Consider the following 12663-nt stretch of genomic DNA (forward strand, 5'->3'; position numbering starts at 1 on the left):
TTAACTCTACCTGTAGGAGGAAAGCTTCATGAGGGGTGGAGCAGTGCTGCAGTTGTCTCTTCATCTCTCTCCCTCTTTATCTTCCTCCCCTCTCAATTACTCTCTGTTTCTGTCCAATAACAAATAAAAACATTTAAAAAAAAAAGAAAACCAAAAGCAAAACAAGTACAAAAGAGTCTTGGGAGTCAGGTGGTAGCACAGCAGATTAAGCGTAGGTGGGTAGGTGGAACAAAGCGCAATGGCAGGCGTTAAGGATCCTGATTTGAGCCCCCAGCTCCCCACCTGCAGGGGAGTTGCTTCACAAGTGGTGAAGCAGGTCTGCAGGTGTCTATCTTTCTCTCCCCCTCTCTGTCTTCCCCTCCTCTCTCAATTTCTCTCTGTCCTATCCAACAACAAATGGCATCAGTAACAACAACAATAGTAACTACAATACTAAAAAACAACAAAGGCAACAAAAGGGAATCAATAAATAAAATATTTAAAAAATTAAAAAAAAAAAGAATCTTTGGGTCTTAGCATTAGTAGAAAGGTCTGACAGACTGGGGGTATGGATTGACCTGTCAATGTCCATGTTCAGCAGAGAAGTAGTTACAGAAGTCAGACTTCCTAACTTCTGCTCTCCCAAAACAACCTTGATCCATATTCCCAGTGGTAGATAAATGATAGGATGAAAATAAGAGGACTCTGAACTCCAGCTCCATCAGCACCCAGAGAGAGAGAAGGAAAAGGAGAGGGACACATGGAGGTAGTTATATTTTCATAACTAGCTTGGAGGGAAAGAGAAGATAGAATCAGAACAAAAAGGGGGCAATTATGAATAAATGTGGACAGATAGTTGTAGAGATGATGATTAACCCATGTAACCCAGGTCTACAATCTTGGAACTGTGATGGATTTCAATGAGGAGGCTCAAGATTCAGAACTCTGGTAGTGGGAATGGTGTGGATTTAAATCCCTGTTGGCATGTAATTCTGTAATATAAAAAATAATAAAATGACAGGAAGTACCTAGGGGAACACAGACACTGCTGCACCACACCAGAACATAGTGTTCCCCAGCACAGCTGTTTGCTTGGGGGAAGGTACTTGTTGAACAGGAAATTGGAGTGGTGACAGGTGTGGGTGTGGCTTAGAAAGGAGGTGAAGGTGGGGCTTGATAGGTGAGCCTGCCATCATGTAAGGACTCTTAGAATCTTTCTCTCTCTCTCTCTGCCCATGTGTACTTCAACATGTGTGTGTTCTCAGTTTTTCTGAATAAATTTTAAAATTCCCTGTAGCACATGTACCAGAGTGATGCCCGGTTCTCTCTCTTCTTTCTCATAAATAAATAAATAAAAATCTTTTAAAAGTTGTTTGTTTATTAGAGGAGGAATGAATCAGAGCATAACTCTGGCACATGTGGTGCCAGGGGTCAAGCTCAGCACTCATACTCACTGGCCAAATCTACACTCACTGTGCCATCTCTTGGGTTACCATAGTATTTTTTTTTTTTTTTTTTTTTTTTTACCAGAGCACTACTCAGCTCTCACTTATGGTATTGCAGAGGATTGAACCTGGGATTTTGGAGCCTCAGGTATGAGGGTCTCTTTGCATAATCATAAATATTATGCTACCTACCCGCTACCATAGTAATTTTAAAACTTTTGTTATATTTGCAAATTTGTGTCTTTACAACCTGGGTGATGGCAAAGTAGATGAAGCGTTAGATTCTCAAGAATGAGTTCCAGCGTTCAATCCTGGGTGCTGCATGTCTCGGTGATGCTTGGTTTTCTCCTTCCCCACCATCCCCACCATGCTCAACCCATTAATCTTTTGAACTGTTTTTTGTTCTTCAAATTCTTCATTTAATTTAACATTTTAAAGTATTTTTGTACTTTAACTTTGAAAATATCTGAAGTACATAAAAATTAGAATGTTATATAAAAAATTAGAATGTAAGGGGGCTGGGTAGTGGTTAAGTGCATATAGTCCTATGCATAAGGACCTTGCAAGGACCCTGGTTCGACCCCCAGCTTCCCACCTGCAGCTGGGATGCTTCACAAGTTATAAAACAGGTCTGCAGGTGTCATTCTCTCTCCCTTTCTGTCTCCCCTCCTCTCTCAATTTCTCCCTATCCTATCCAATAAAATGAAGAAGCAAAACAAAACAAAAAGAGTAAGTGGCCGCCAGGGGCAATGCATTCGTAGTACTGTTGAATTCACCCTCTTTACTCCATCTTGGATGGAGCTTGAAGATATGTTAAGTGAGATAAGTCAGAAACAGAAGGGTGAAGATGGGATGTTCTCACTCATAGGCAGAAGTTGAGAAAAACAAGATCAGAAGGGAAAAAACAAAGCAGAACTTGGACTGGAATTGGTGTATTGCACCAAAGTAAAAGACTCTGGGGTGGTGGTGGTAGGGGGGAGTACAGGTCCTGGAACAGGATGGCAGAGGACCTAGTGGAGTTTGTATTGTTGTGTGGAAAAATGAGAATGTTATGCATGTACAAACTATTGTATTTACTGTCAACTGTAAAACATTAATCCCCAATAAAGAAATTAAAGAAAAGAAATTAAAAAGGGCTGTGGAGGACACTGGGTTTCACAAGACCTGTGTTAATTCCCAGGTGTGACATTTTAAAATAATGAGGGAGTTGGGCAGTAGCGCAGTGGGTTAAGCGCAGGTGGCTCAAAGTGCAAGGATGGGAGTAAGGATCCTGGCTTGAACCCCTGGCTCTCCACCTGCAGGGGAATTGCTTCACAGGTGGTGAAGTGGGTCTGCAGATGTCTTTCTCTCCCCCTCTGTTTTCCCCTCTTCTCTCCATTTCTCTCTGTCCTATCCAACAACGATGACAACAACAATAATAACTACAACAATAAAACAACAAGGGCAACAAAAGGGAATAAATATTTTAAAAAATAATAAATATAGCTCACTTGGATAGTGTGCTGCTGTGCTGTGTGCACCACTCTGTTTCAGGCCCAGCCCCCACTGCATTGAAGGAAGCTTTAGTGCTGTGGTCTCTTGCATTTCCTTTCTCTGCCTCTGTCTCTATTTAAAACAAAAACAAGGAGTACCATACCTGCAAGAGAAGAATCAGGATGCAGATAGATCTGTGGACACTGATTTAATCTGACTCTAGAGGTGATGATTGTTCGTAGAACCAGTTTGATTTCATAGATGGAAGGGAAATAACAAACACAAACAAGAGTTCTGAACTGTACCTAGATGCTGTGTATACTAAAGGATGCCCACAGCTCCTGGAAACATTTATGCTTTTAGCTTAAATATAGAAATGCTTTGTTTCCAGCTTAAGACAAATGACCAAAGACATAGCCTTTTTACAATGTAAAACCATGGAAAGCATTGTTGATAAAGGTATATTTATTAGGGGGCCAGGTTGAAGTGCAGTAGGTTAACCGCACACGGCACAACTGCCTAAAGGTCCCAGTTTGAGCCCCTGGACCCCACCTTCAGGGAGGTTGCTTCACAAGTGGTGAAGCAGGTCTGCAGGTGTCTTTCTCTCCCCCTCTCTTTTTTCCCCTCCTGTCTCAGTTTCTCTCTGTCCTATCCAACAACAGAAGCAGCAATGGCAGCAATAACAACAACAACAACAAAGGCAACAAAATGAGAAAAATGGCCTCCAGGAGCAGTGGATTCATAGTTCAGACACCAAGCCCCAGCAATAACCCTGGAGGCCAAATAAAATTAAATATAATTTTTTTAAAAAAAGTATATTTACTGATTGATATTAAGGATGGACAGGGAGAGGGTGATGGAGGAAGAAAGAGAGAACACAAACCAGAGCAGGCTCTAAATTGGGGATTGAACTCAGGAGATTGAACTCAGGACCTTATTGCTTGAGATTCCAAAGCTTGAAAGTCCACTGCACCTCTTCCCATAGTGAAAAAAAGAAAAAAAAATGTAAATGGTACTAGGTAATGAACCCAGGGTCTTGCTCATGAGTGATACTGCTGAGTCATATCCTTAGACCAATTTTATTTTGTATTTTTTTAGAGGAAGAGTGAAAGAGGAGGGAAGAAACACTTAAGTGCTGCTCTGGCATTCATGATGCTCTTTGCACCCTGGTGCCAAGAACTGCACACGGGGCCTCAGACGTGGTAAGACATGCTGTACACACTGAGCCAACTCCCACCCCCAAGATTTTTGTTCTTTGTATATTTTAGTAAAGCCATGTATATTTTCCCAGATTCCTTGTACTCTTGATTTTCATTTTAATGGCAAAATGCCAGTTAACTAAAGTTTGAAAAAAATTTCTCTGAGTTGTTAGTTTAGCTTAGCTTGGTATAGATTGTACTGTGTCCTGCATGAATAAAGAGATACTGAGTACAACCCAGCCATGAGTCCCAGGTCGTCTGTTACCCGCCCGTGAAGCCAGCCCGGTGAAAACAACATTAGTGGGTTTAATTACTTTTTTTATTGTTGTTGTTGTTGCTGGGTAGGACAGAGAGAAATGGAGAGAGGAGGGGAAGACAGAGAGGGGGAGAGAAAGACAGACACTTGCAGACCTGCTTCACCGCTTGTGAAGCAATTCCCCTGCAGGTGGAGAGCCGGGGGCTCGGAAAAAAAAAAAATTTCTCTGCTGAAGAGGCCGGGTGATGGCACACCTGGGTGAGCACACGTTTCAGTGCACAAAGACCCAGGTTCGAGTCCCCTGTCCTCACCTGCAGGGGGAAAGCTTCACAAATGGTGAAACAGGCCTGCAGGTGTCTCTCTGTCTCTCTCCTTCTCTATCACCCCCTTCCCTCTCAATTTCTGACTGTGTCTATTCAGTAGATAAATAAAGATAAAAATTTCTCTGCTGAAAATGTAGCTTGAAATGGTTTTCAAACACAATACGGTGTACAGTTGTAGTCACAGTTAGAACATGATTTTTTGGGGGGCCAGGTGGTGGTGCACCTGGTTGAGCACACGTGTTACAATACACAAGGACCCAGGTTCGAGCCCTTGGCCCCTTCCTGCAGGGGGAAAGCTTTGCAAGTGGTAAAGCAATGCTGCAGGTATCTTTCTTTTTCTCTCCCTACCACCCTCTTCCCTCTTGATTTCTGACTATCTCTATCTATATATTATTTAATTATCTTTATAAATAAAGATAATTTAAAAAAACATGTTTTTTTTCTTTCACTGGCTGACTTCACTTTAATTTTATCTTAATTGCCTAGTCTCCTAGCCATTCAGTTGTACAACTGAACTCTGACCCCCTTTTATAGGTAAATTGTGCAATATTTCCTAAATTGATTTTTGAGTTCTGTTTTTAGTTTACTTTCAAATAGAAGATGAGATGCCTGTCAGCTAATAGTGGTTTCAGGATGGTAGTTCTCTTTCCCCATTTAGTTCCTAGTACATCAAGTGAACAAAGGTGATAACTAGAACCTCACCTCAGAAATCCCTTTGTTTTTTGTGCCCATGTGATTCCACTATTTCTTTTCTTTTTTTTTTTTTTTGAATTTATTTATTTATTCATGAGAAAGATAGGATCTGAGAAAGAACCAGACATCACTCTGGTACAAGTACTGCCGGGGATCAAATTTAGGACCTCATGGTTCAGAACCCGATGCTTTATCCACTGCGCCACATCCCGGACCACAGTTCCACTATTTCTAGTTGCACCTTCCTTCCCCCCCTTATAGATAGACAAAGATAGGGGAGAGATAGGAGAGACAATACCTCATTTCTCTAACTTTGATGCTTCCACTGGTGCAAGTACTCCCATGGGGTGCTGGGTTCTTGAGCATGGCAGAATGTGCATTCTTCTAATGAGCTGTCTCCTGGCCCCAGAAGTTTTATTCTGTATTGTACCCATTTTGCTTTCCCATTCAATTTGCATGTCTTATCTACTGAGTAAGTTACTTGAGCGAGTGGTAGACTCATACTAAGCAAATGATGTTTCTTTATCTCCCAAGGTAATTTTTCAGTTGCTAGAAAATTAGACACTTATGTATTGGGGTATGTGAAACACTTTTATCAGCTGCTGAGGTAGATTATATTATTCTTATTGTCTCCAGTGCAGCATTTTCTTTTGTTGTTCTAGATTGTACTAGTACAATACTAGATATACTCTAGTACTCAATACTAGTACAATACCACATACTTCTTCTCTCATCTAAGTAATTACTAAATTATTAAAATTAATCTAGGTGGTTTTTTGCTGTCTGCATTCCTGCTGGTACCTGACAGGTAAGAGACAGTCTGTCTTGGTCACCAATTTATCTCTAGTACCTAACAGTTCTTTTTTTTTTATGGAAATTCTAAAGTAGGAAATTCTTTAAAAAATTTTTTTTTATTATACTTATTTATTTATTTAATTGTTGTTGGATAGGACAGAGAGAAATGGAGAGGGGAGGGGAAGACAGAGAGGGGGAGAGAAAGATAGACACCTGCAGAACTGCTTCACCACCTGGGAAGTGACTCCCCTGCAGGTGGAACTGGGATCCTTATGCCAGTCTCTGCGCTTTGCACCACCTGCGCTTAACCTGCTGCTCTACCGCCCAACTTCCCAGGTACCTAACAGTTCTAAGGCACATTACCGACATTCACAAATTTGTTGAATTGAAGAATTTTTTAAATATAGAGACAGAGAGATGGGGAATGAATTATATATATTTTTATATATATATAAAATTTGAATTTATTTATATTTATTTTATTTATTTATTCCCTTTTGTTGCCCTTGTTTTATTGTTGTAGTTATTATTGTTGTTGTTATTGATGTCATTGTTGTTGGATAGTACAGAGAGGATTGGAGAGAGGAGGGGAAGACAGGGGGAGAGAAAGACACCAACAGACCTGCTTCACCTTCTGTGACTCCCCTGCAGGTGGGGAGCTGGGGGCTTGAACTGAGACCCTTAAGCCGGTTCTTGCGCTTTGCGCCATGTGCTCTTACCCCGCTACACTACCACCTGACTCCCTGTATTACTTTTTTAATGAGAGAGATACAGAAAGAAAGACACACAAAGAGACACCAGAGTGCTGCTCAGCTCTGCCTTATAGTAGTGCCAAGAACTGAACCTGGGACTTTAGAGCCTCAGGCACAAAAGTCTTGAATAAACATTATTCTTAATCCTGGGTCCTTGAGCATTGTAACATGTGTGCTCAACTGGGTACAACACTAACAGACTCTCAGAATGTTGCTTTTATAGGTAAAAGTAAGACAACTGAGATTGAAATTGAGAAGTTTTTCTAGCCACCTAACTGCTAAGCAACAGGGGATTCATACCTGTTCACTGAATGCCACAATGCTACACAAATGAATCCTTTTGAACTTGAATTTCTTCTGTAAAAATGGGGTCATTCTACTGAAGTCCTTGCTTCCCCCCGAAAGTATGACTTTTTTTTTGTCAGGGCCCTCATGTATGTGTGATTTCCTCACTCTCCAGGCCACTTCTCTGTTCAGATAGTGAGACAGGCAGATGTGTGTGTGTGTGTGTGTGTGTGTGTGTGTGTGTGTGTGTGTTGGGGGGGATATTGGGAAGTCACCATAGTACTTGAGTTACCCCAGTGCCTTGGCATTTCCATATATTGTCAGGACACATGGGCCACATGTGTGGTAATGCAAGCGCCCAACCCAGAAGCTATTCCTTTAGCCCAGAAGTTGAGTTGTAACAAGAACTCAAATAATGTCCATTTACCCCTGGGTCTATTTTTAGGCTATATACATTATTATAGAATTGAGCTACTTCACCCAATCTTGTGGCTCAGTCTGCTTTTATACTTACTGACTTTTATAGACAGAAAGTAAGGAAACACTTTTAGGACTAAAAAAAGAGTATTTATCAGGTTTATATAGTTGGGCATGGTAGTATTAACTCAAGATTGAAGTAATCCTTCAACAGGTAATCAGATTTTTATTATATTGTATTTTTAAAACTTTATTTTATTTGATAGAACAGAGAGAAATTGAGAGGGAGGGATAGAGAGAGACACCTGCAGCCATGCTTTAGCACTCATGAAGCTTTCCCCCTGCAGGTGGGGGACCAGGGGCTTGAACCTCAGTCCTTGTGCATGGTAGTACATGCACTTAACCAGGTGCGCCACCACTTGTATATTGTATTACTAAAGTCTTTTTAAAAGATATTCCTTGGGGGGCTGGGCGGTAGCACAGTAGGTTAAGTGCACATGGCACAAAGTGCAAGTATGGTGTAAGGATTCCCAGTCCAAGCCCCTGGCTCCCACCTGTGGGAGGATAGCTTCACAAGAGGTGAAGCAGGTCTGCAGGTGTCTGTTTTTCTCTCTTCCTCCCTGGCTTCCCCTCCTCTGTCAATTTCTCTCTGTCCTATCTAACAATAACAGCAGCTATGACAACAATAACAACCACAACACTGGCAACAAGGGCAACAAAATGGGAAAAACAGTCTCCAGGAGCAGTGTATTCCCAGCACCAAGCCCCAGCGATAACCCTGGAGGCAAAAAAAAAAATTCCTTTTAAGTAGCTTCTTTCAGTTTAATTCTCTGGCTGAGACTATTGTTTTTAAAGGAGAAACCACATCTTTGTATACATCTTATTTCATTGTAGTGTAAAGAATGAACATTTTGAAATTTTCAGAACTTGAGCAAAAAGGATTAAGCTTTTAACATTTGTTTATATATGCATACACTCTTACAACTGACTATCCCTAGTTAGGAACCTATAAGGAAGGAGGAAAAAGACCAATTAATAGTATATTACTATTCTTTCTTCTAGGTAAGATAAAAAGCAGTCTAACCTGACAGAGAGAACCTGAATAAGAATTTAACTCAGGGAGTAAGGTGGTAGCTCAGCGACTTAAGCGCACATGGTACAAAGCTCAAGGACCTACGTAAGGGTCCCAGTTAGGTTCCCCCCCCCCCCCCCCCCCGCTCCTCACCTGCAGGGGAGTTGCTTCACAAGCAGTGAAGTAGGTCTGCAGGTGTCTTTCTTTTCCCCTTTCTGTCTTCCCTTCCTCTCTCCATTTCTCTCTGCCCTATCCAACAACGATGACATCAATAACAACAGTGAGTTGGGCGGTAGCACACTAGGTTAAGTGCATGTGGCACAAAGTGCAAGGACTGGCATAATGATCCCGGTTCGAGCCCCCGGCTCCCCACCTACAGGGGAGTTGCTTCATAAGCAGTGAAGCAGGTCTGTAGGTGTCTCTCTTCTCTACCCCTGTCTTCTCCTCCTCTTTACATTTCTCTCTGTCCTAACAATGATGACATCAATAACAACAATAATAACTGCAACAACAATAAAAAATAAGGGTGACAAAAGGGAAAAACAAATAAATATTGAAAAAAGAAAAAAAGAAAACTCAATAACAACAACAATAGTAACTACAACAATAAAACAACAAGGGCAACAAAAGGGAATAAATAAATACATAAATAAATATTTAAGAAAAAAAGAATTTAACTCAAGTTTCTTTTCTGTGTCTCTTACTAATACTGACTCTTCTATTGTGTTCTAGACCTGCCTTTTACAATGAAGTAATGTGAAATGACACATATAATTCACTTTAGATGAGTATTCAAATTTGGCTCATCAGAGGCTAACTGAGAAAAATTACAATATATATATATATATATATATATATATATATATATATATATATATACACACACACACACATACATATATATGTATATATTATGAGAGAGGAAAACTAGAGCAAGTGTGCATATATTACTCCGGGGGTTGAACCTAGAGCCTCATTCATGCAGATTCTGCACTGTATCACCGAGTCACCTCCCTGGTTATCCTGAGAAGGATTTCTGTGAAACTGATCAATTGATTTGCCAGCTCTTTTAATAATTAAATTTTTTTTTGATATATCACTGTTTCTAGAATGCTTTTTCACAGTCTTCAGAAGTAAGACTATTTGTCCTATTTTATTTTATTTGGGGGTTAATGAATTACAGCACATTTGACTATACATGTGTAAGGCTTCCCAGTTCTACATAACAGGCATGTGCTACATACTTTTATTCTCCTCCATCAAGGACCTCAAGCTCCCCTCTCCCCCCAGTCCTATTCCATTCCATGCCCAGTGTCCTTTGCTTTGGTGCAGTATACCACCCTTGGTCCAAGTTTCATCCTGTGTATTCCCCTTCTATCTCTGTCTCCCAAATTCTACCTACATCTGGAGTTACCCTGTATTCACGCCTCTCGTCCTGACCTATCCCTCTCAATACTTTTCCTTTTGCTTGCAGCAAAGGTGAGGCAAAGATTGAGATTTTAGAGTTTCTGTTCTGATATCTAGGCCTTTGATAATTGGTTTTTGTTTGTTTTAAGATGTTATTTATTAATGAGAGAGAAAGGAGGAGAGAGAAAGAGAACTGGGAAACACTCTGGTACATATGCTGCCAGGAATTGAACTCAGGACCTCATGCTTGAGAATCCAGCACTTTATTCCAGACCACACAAGTAAGTTGTCCTTTAAACAAACCTCAGAATCCATCATAGGTGGATGTTCCATACTATGGTGTCTGGAAGTAGTGTAGCTACTTGACTGCACCAACCATATAGTTCTCTTTGTTTCTTATCAGGGCTTCTTTAGAATTTTGTTCAGTAAAGTTAGGAAAGCACTTCTTTAAACAAAGCAAAGAGTTTCAGGGAAAAAGAAAAAAAATTAAAAGCCCTCTGTCTTTGATGTCTGAGTTTTAGTATATGCCTAGTTAAATGTAATCTCCTTGAGACTCCCCCAGGAGAGTAGCAATCACAAATCACTCGGTCCTCTACCTTTGAGCAGTTCTTCACTGCCGGTAATGGAGCTGTGCTGCTCATCTGTTACTCATTCATTTACTTAACACAATTTGGGGTACTGTTTCTTCCCCCTCCCCCTACCTCTTTCCTTTTATTTATCGCCATCAAGATTATTGCTGAGACTCTGCCTGTACAACAAATCTGATGCCCCCTGTGGCTATCCACCCTCTCCCCCTCCTTTTTTTTTCTTTATTGGATATAGACAGAAGTTGAGAGGAAAGGGGAAGATGGAGAGAGAGAAGGGGGAGAACTGTAGCTCTGCTTCACTTCTCATGAAGCATTCTCCCCACAGGTGGTGAGCACTGTAACATGTGCGCTCAACCAGGTGCACTGCTACCCAGCCCCCGTCATTCACTCTTTTTATTCATTTTCATTTGATTTAAACTTGTAAGGGTCTTGAGCCTAGTTCCTTGTGCATGGTAATGTGTGTGCTGTACCAAGTGTGCCACTGACCAACCTCAGAAATTCAGTTTCTAATGTAAAATAATGTTCAAGCAGTTATGCTGAGACTTGGCAAAATATTGGTGATCTCTGTTGAGTTGAGTAAGAGAGATGATATTAGCTTAATATTAACTAAATAATTTATAATTTTGGTGATATATTTATATTCCTGTAGAGCTCAGAGGAATCAAAAAGAATAATACCTCTGAGAGTATCTATTTAGACTAGTGATACCAGTTTAACTAGTAAGCTGATGCTCTTTATTTTATAAGGAATTCGGTGCACCAGAGACATGCTGTTCCATTTTGCATCTGTTACTTGGATTCATCAAATGGATATGCAGTATGTATTTGAGTGATTCCAAAGAGGAGCATCTTAAACTTGAACCACCATCAAAAGCAGAACATTTTCTACTAGTTCAGCTTTGTTTCCTAAAAAAAAACCATTTCTTTCTTTATTGTGTCTCCATATATATTTATAGAGACCTTGCTTTGCTTTATAATGTTTTTTTTTTAATTTTAAGAATTTATTTATTCATGAGAAAGCTAGGAGAGAGAGAAAGAACCAGACATCACTCTGGTACATGTGCTGCTGGGGATTGAATTCGGGACTTCATGAATGAGAGTCCATTTCTTTACCCATTGCACCACCTCCCAGACCACTTTTGCTTTATAATCTTTAAAACAAACTTTTTCTTCTATTGTTCAACTAGGACAAGGATTACACTAACAAATGCAAATAGTTCTGATTTGTGGTAGAGAACAAATGAGGTAATTTATTCTTTTAAAAAAATCTTTTAAAATTATCTTTATTGGATAGAGACAGCCAGAAATCAAGGGAGAAGGGGGTGATAGGGATAGAGACAGAGAGGCAGCTGCAGCCCTGCTTTACCACTTGCAAAGCTTTCCCCCTGCAGGTGGGAACTAGAGTCTCAAACCTGGGTCCTTGAGCACTGTAACATGTGCGTTCAACCAGGTGCACTGCTACCCAGCCCCCGTCATTCACTCTTTTTATTCATTTTCATTTTATTTAAACTTTTAAGCAAACCAACTTCAATTAATACAGATCAAATTTTCGTCTAACATATTTTGGGTGATGAGTGGCCAGGAGATAGCTCACCCAGTAGAGTGCACACTTTTGCCATCTGTGAAGACCTGGATTCAAGCCCTTGAGCACCATGCAGAGGAAAAGACTGATGAACAGTAGAGCTGTGCTGTGATTTCTCTCCTCTTTATCTTTCTCTTCCCTCTCTGTCTCTCACCTTCTATCTGGGAAAAAGAAAGAATAAAGAACCCACCAGGAGTGACGGTATTGTTCAGTCATAAAGCTCCAGCAGAGTCCTGGCAGCAAAAAAGCAACACACACATGGTATAAAATTATTACAATGTACTTATATAAACATCATTCACTTTTGATGGTTTAGGGTAATTCTTGTCAACTTTAGCTACTACTCTCTACTGTAATGCAAGTACCTACTTCAGAATTTCTAGTGTGTAAAGGGGATAC

General features: G+C 40.4%; 1 protein-coding gene across 8 annotated transcripts in view; it reads left to right on the plus strand.

The window, feature by feature from the left end:
- ZHX1 (zinc fingers and homeoboxes 1) overlaps window positions 1-12663 on the plus strand; it is a 37613-nt gene that overhangs the window by 12763 nt on the left and 12187 nt on the right. For 2 of the 8 annotated variants that reach the window (XM_060195519.1, XM_060195510.1), the window contains exons 3-4: window positions 1510-1572; window positions 3996-4099. The exons of 2 other annotated variants lie outside the window; for them this stretch is intronic. The gene's annotated coding sequence lies outside the window, so the exon portion shown is untranslated. Of the gene's footprint in view, window positions 1-1509; window positions 1573-3995; window positions 4100-6136; window positions 6177-12663 lie in introns of all 8 variants that reach the window. 4 more of the 8 variants (XM_060195505.1, XM_060195492.1, XM_060195515.1 and 1 more) reach the window with 3 other exon arrangements.

The sequence above is a fragment of the Erinaceus europaeus genome, chromosome 1 (genome assembly GCF_950295315.1).
Source record: "Erinaceus europaeus chromosome 1, mEriEur2.1, whole genome shotgun sequence".
Lineage (NCBI taxonomy): Eukaryota > Metazoa > Chordata > Mammalia > Eulipotyphla > Erinaceidae > Erinaceus > Erinaceus europaeus.